The sequence below is a fragment of the Sesamum indicum genome, linkage group LG8 (genome assembly GCF_000512975.1).
Source record: "Sesamum indicum cultivar Zhongzhi No. 13 linkage group LG8, S_indicum_v1.0, whole genome shotgun sequence".
NCBI classification, from domain to species: domain Eukaryota; kingdom Viridiplantae; phylum Streptophyta; class Magnoliopsida; order Lamiales; family Pedaliaceae; genus Sesamum; species Sesamum indicum.
This window is the reverse complement of record NC_026152.1, coordinates 3,307,313-3,313,369: the sequence shown is the minus strand read 5'-3', so window position 1 is coordinate 3,313,369 and position 6,057 is coordinate 3,307,313. Positions and strand designations below refer to the sequence as shown.

At 28.1% G+C, this 6,057-nt stretch overlaps 1 protein-coding gene across 2 annotated transcripts in view; it reads right to left on the bottom strand.

The window, feature by feature from the left end:
- The window catches only part of LOC105167631, a 2,823-nt gene extending 2,453 nt beyond the window's left edge, over positions 1-370 (bottom strand). Inside the window, exon 1 of one of the 2 annotated variants that reach the window (XM_011087418.2) lies at positions 204-370. The gene's annotated coding sequence lies outside the window, so the exon portion shown is untranslated. The remainder of the gene's footprint in view (positions 1-203) is intronic. The other variant, XM_011087417.2, reaches the window with a different exon arrangement.

The following is a 6,057-nucleotide window of genomic DNA, read 5'->3' as shown; positions in this document are numbered from 1 at the left end:
ACCAATTTACGTCTAAAAGACCAGAAAGAAACAATCGATTCGACCGTTTTTCCACAGATTATTATCGCGACTTTTAATTATTACAAAAGCACAGAATCAACAAACAAAACCAAATCAAATAACATACATAACACCAAGCATCAAATAATGAGATCCATGACCCAAAAACCGCATTAAAAAAAAAGCGAGAAGGACCGATTTACCGATTGATCGAGGCGAGATCGAGAGGAAAGTGACGAAAAATACTCAGAAAAATCGTTCTCTCCCCCAAGTTGACACTGTGTTTGGGGCTCCAGTGTGAGTTATGAGGCTGAGCTTCAACCAACCTCAACTGAATCTTGACTCGAGCTCACTTGGGCTTCTTTTGTCGGGTCGGGTAGAATTCTATTTTCCTACTGGTCCTTCATCTTTATCCAGATTGCAATTTGGCGTTCATCAGTAATTTGTTGACCGGAAACAGGAGCGGAAGCGACGCCGTATCAGAAAATAATTAATTTATTCAAAACAAATCTTTAATTTTACATTAACTCAATTGTCCAGATAATATATTTTATTTTTATTTATAATATATTTTTTATATAAAACATATTTATTATATGCATGTAGGGACTACTTGCAAGAACAACTACTAATATTTTAAAGAAAAGCCTACATAATATATAATTTTCATTTTTAACAAAATGAATAATTCTGTAAGAAATAAATATCAATTTAACCCTTTTTTTTGAAGTAAAAGCGATGAATTTATTAGTTGAAATAAATTGATTATAATAATTTCTGTCGGATCATTACAACAATTATATCAATAATATTAAATAAATAAAATCTAATCACCAACTACTATTACAGTATAAATAATACCTACTATTTGATAAAATTATTTAAAAAATACAAAAAAAAAGAAAATTAGGAATTTGGTGTGTTTTAGAAAATGTTAAATTTCTAAGTGGCACCGCGCTCACAAAGCGCGGTGCCACGATTTGAAATATAAAAAGAAAAAAAAATTATTTTGACCGCAGTGACAAAATGAAAGAAAAAAAAATATTAAAATAAGCCACCGCGGTGGCATAATAATTTAATAATTTGTTTGTTTTAAAAAACAAGCCCAAGATTTGGGCAAATTTTTTGTTTAAAAAAAAGCTGGGCAATTTTCTTTCTTTTTTTTTCATTTAATTAAATTTTAAATAATTAATTATATAATTTCATTTAATTATATATAATTAACATTTTAAAGTTATCGTTGTATTAATTAACATATTAAAGTTATATTTATATGAAATTATATAATTAATTATTTAAAATTTAATTAAATGAAAAAAAAAGAAAGAAAATTGCCCAGCTTTTTAAATTTAATACTTTCTAAAACACACCAAATTCCTAATTTTCTTTTTTTTTCACATTTTTTAAATAATTTCACCTACTATTTCAATAGAAACAATACACCTACTATTCAGTATACAAATCCTCACACAAATTACATCTACACTCTTGAACTATGTCTTATTTACACAAATTATCTCTATTTTTGAAAATTATATATACACCCATAAAAAATGATAACACTATTTACATATATCATTCTTATTTTCTGAAAAAAAAAATTATACATACACCCTCAAACCGTTATCTATATTTTTTTACTGTCAAGAGTGATTTTTATAAGAAAAAAGTATTATTTTAGTCCGTTAAGTATGCCTAATTTTAATTTTAGTCCGATAACTATGTTTATTTTTATTTAGGTCCAGTAACTTACGAAATTGCTTACTTTGAGTCATCTGGCAGATTTTCGGATAATTTTATCCCTATGAGTGCACTAAAAAACTGCCTTTCAAAAGTTGCATAGGGGTAAAATTGTCCGAAAATCTGCCAAATGAATAAAAGTAAGCAATTTCGTAAGTTATTGGATCTAAACAAAAATAGACATAATTATCAGATTAAAATTAAAATCAGACATATTTAGCAGATCAAAATAATATATTTTTCATTTTATAATAATGCAAGAGACAATAATAATTTATGTAAATAAATAATAAATGAGGGGACATGAATGTAGAATTAAGATGAACAAGGTTTATTTTCCCCTCAACCATTAGCATAAGATCGTGTGAACATGTCGGGAGCAAGAACAAAGAAAGTGTGGACCGTCCAAGTCCATCTCACTAAACTATGAATCTTTTGTAAAAGTTTATTTAAAATATCTTATAAATTCATAAATTTTATAAAATATTTGTAAAAGTTATAAATTATTATATTTTAGTTTAAAGTTTTATTTGGATATATAAAATTATATAGCATATAGATGTTGGTATTATTTAGGAGTTTTTTTTTTATATTTTTAAAAAATGTTTATAAGTTCATAATATTTTTTTAATTTTATTTTATAAGATTATTCTTTAAACATTGAGTCCAAATATTTTTCAATATCTTATAAATTTTAAGTATCGTATAATCTTAAAATAACTAATTAGGGAAAATATTTTATTAAATTCCATGGGTAATATGAAAATGATAATTTTGATATAATTAATTTCAAAAAATCATAATTGGCTAAAACTTTCATACTTTAAACATTCAAGAGATACAGATTATTGTATTTGATTAATTAAAAAATAATTAAATTAATAAATAAAATATCATTGATATGTACAGAGTCTAACAACACCACAACGATCGAATAAGCTTCTCAAAAGTCTTAAAATCAAATTGGAGCTAACCTGCAAAATAGATATTAGTACTCTGATTCTTAAGCCAAGTACTTGAATTATTGAAAAAGAAATAAGAAGAATTTAAAATAACACGAGATAATGTCAAAATTAGTGATGTAGAGCACTTGAGCATAGAAATGAAAGCTAAAGTATGCCAGTTTAGTTCGGTTAACCAAACAGAATCGAACATGATTTGATTTTTTGATTAACCAAAAATTTGATTCGTCGTTCCGATTCGAATTAATCGGTTAGGTTATAATTGAACGTTTTTTCTGTTCGATCCGACTAAAAATTGAACAAGCAAACTTTTAAAAAACTGATATTTTATGGGTTTTTTTTTTCTAAAATCATAAAATGATAGAATTTTTATAATATAATGTATATATAATATAATAAAGTCAACAGTAAAGTAATATATAATATAATAATATATTTATAATATAATTTATATATTTATAAATTTTAAATATAAATATAAATATATATTTAAAAATTTGGTCGGTATGATTAATCGAATCGAAAAAATCGTACTAATTGACTTATATTGATTTTTTTTAAAAAAATAAATATTCGATTCGATATTCAGTACGAATCAAAACTTCGACTCGATCGATTTTTAGCCGGTTAGTCGAATTTTGAACACTCCTAAGCTAAATTGAGATTGTAGAACGTAGAAAATGAGTAGGGCGCTGTTTCACATGAGAAAAAATACAAAGTGTGAAGGATCAAAGTAACTTTTACCTGCAACAAACTCTCTATTTATAGAGAGAATTGGGACGAGATCTGCATATGTGTTAGGGCAAGTTGTACATCAATAGAAAGCTTTAGATGTTAGCTTCAAAACAGTATCATCCATACCTAATTGGATTTATCTCCTAGGTGTTATAGCTGTTTGAACGAGGCTTGCCTGTTGACCCAAGAAGTAGGAAAAGTGGTTACTAGCTGCTTTGGCCAACTGTTCCCACTAATATAAAAGGAATTTAGTTAAAGATCTCTTAGGATGATGTAGTCGTTGATGTGTTCAATCTAGATGATGTGTCATCTCAAATGTATAGTGCATGAACGGGATATTCTAACCTGGACCGCACTCAATCGAATTTGAGCTATTTATATGGCAAGTACAATACAGTTATTGTTAATTGATCTACGGTTCATAAAAAGTGATTGATCACATAACAAGTGTGATACACTTGCTCTGTAATTGATCTAATTCGGTTAAACCTAATTGAGACAAGAATATTTTGTGCATGAACTTACTGATTGGACTTTATTTTTGAATCTTACCATATTAGCATAATTTAGATAATAAGATTGATGGGAATTACCCTTATTTCATGCCGAAATGACAAAAAAAACCCCTCATTTAAGGGTAAAATAGATAAAACCAGCAGGATCCGCGTGACCAGCGAGCAGGTCAGATTTTCGGAGCTCCAACCCATGCCAGAATCCGCAAACCAACCCGAATAGCAGGATGGACTCTCCACCACACGATAAAAGTTAAGGTCACCCAAATTGTGACACGTGGCCCAGTTAATACTGTACATTTGAGCCTTATAAATACCCAGATACAAATCATTTGAGGTAACTTGCATTTATTACTTTCGACCGTACGCCTTTAGATCGCATATTTCTATCTCGACCTGAACTAACTTGAGCGTCGGAGGACCTTAGTTGGAGATGAACTCAACTAGCCTAACGTACATGTTTCAATCATCAGAACCCATTAACAATCTGGGGAGACTAAATAGTTGATTTATATTGTCCAAAAAAGATCGCATATTTCGAACCGGATCAAAGCTTAATCCGTTTTGTTGTTAGGCCAACAGAGCTTGAGCCTGCCATGCTGACAAACCCAAACCCACTTTTTGTGTTGGACTTTGAAAAAGTAATTAAAGGGGTATCAATTATTATTGTATATTAGTAATTCTAAACTTTTTTTTTAGATGATAATAATTCTAAATTTTTTTTATTTTAAGTTGGTCCTGTCAACATTGTCTACGGACACGTATCATCAAATCAATCAAAGTTCAATAATTGGCGTCAAACCATGACTTCAAGCTAATCGAAACTTTAATAATTGCTTTTCATACTAATTTAAGTTTATATTAAAAAAATAATACGTGAAATTCTTATTCATGTTTAACAGGTTTAAATTCAAGGTATTTTGTAAGTTATTTTAAATATGATACTATATTAAATAATCATTCAATTTAAAACTTCAAATTATTAATAAAAGAAGATTATTTAATTTGTAGCATTCTCAATAATTGGATTGGAAGCTTCCATTCTCACATTACGTATAATCAACTCGAAAACGGCCCATCCCCAGTTTCTTCTAGAAGGCAACAGCTTCCGTTGTTTGTTTTATTTTATTTTTTTCATGTCCACTCATTAAAAGTGAATATAATTAGAATTTAAGGAAAAAATGGAAAAAATGGATGTACGTAAACATTTATGAGGGGTACGGAATGAGAAACCGACCACTCTGTTCGAAGCTGCAAATTCCACGTCACATGGACCCCACCTGTCATTAACGTTTCTCAATCATTCACCTCCCTCAAATTCCCAATTTCTTTTAATAAATTCGTGATAAACATATATATCAATAATTTCTCGAATTTGGAAGTATCCATAATTTTAATGGTTATTTATTTATTATTTTCTAATTAAAAGGTAATATTTATGTTTAAAAACCTCGTAAATCCACATTGAATTGACACCACAATCATCCTCAATATTTTCAACTCCGATAAATTTAGTACTAAGGAACATTTGTAGTAGCTTTTATTTGTTTGATAGAAATGAATTATAAAAAAAACAGAAAGTTGATCAGCGATCAAAGTTGAATGTATTTGAAAAAAAAAAAAAGTGAAAAGTGAAAAAACTATTGAAATTGTAGTATTTGGAAAAATGGTTTAATCTTTAGATATAATTATATTTATACTTTTAGATCTACGGTCTATTTATACAAAATCACGAATCACTTCTATATTTTAAAAAATTACACATACACCCATATGAAACGTGAATATCATTTACACAAATTACTCTTACTTTTTTTTAAAAAAATTAGACATACATCCCCTAAAAACATCAACCACATCACACAAATTATTCGTATTTTTTGACTTATTTGGAGTGTTTTATGTAATTACACAAAAAATGGGGGTTATTTGTGTAAATAGATCATAGATCATAGATCATCGGTGTAAATATGATTCAGGAGAAATAACATTTTTAGTGCTATAAGTTAGGCCCATGTCACTTTTGATTCCATTCATTGTAGGATTAACACTTTTAATCCCATAACTTACAAAACTTTAACACTTTTGGTTCTCATGTATTTTTTCAT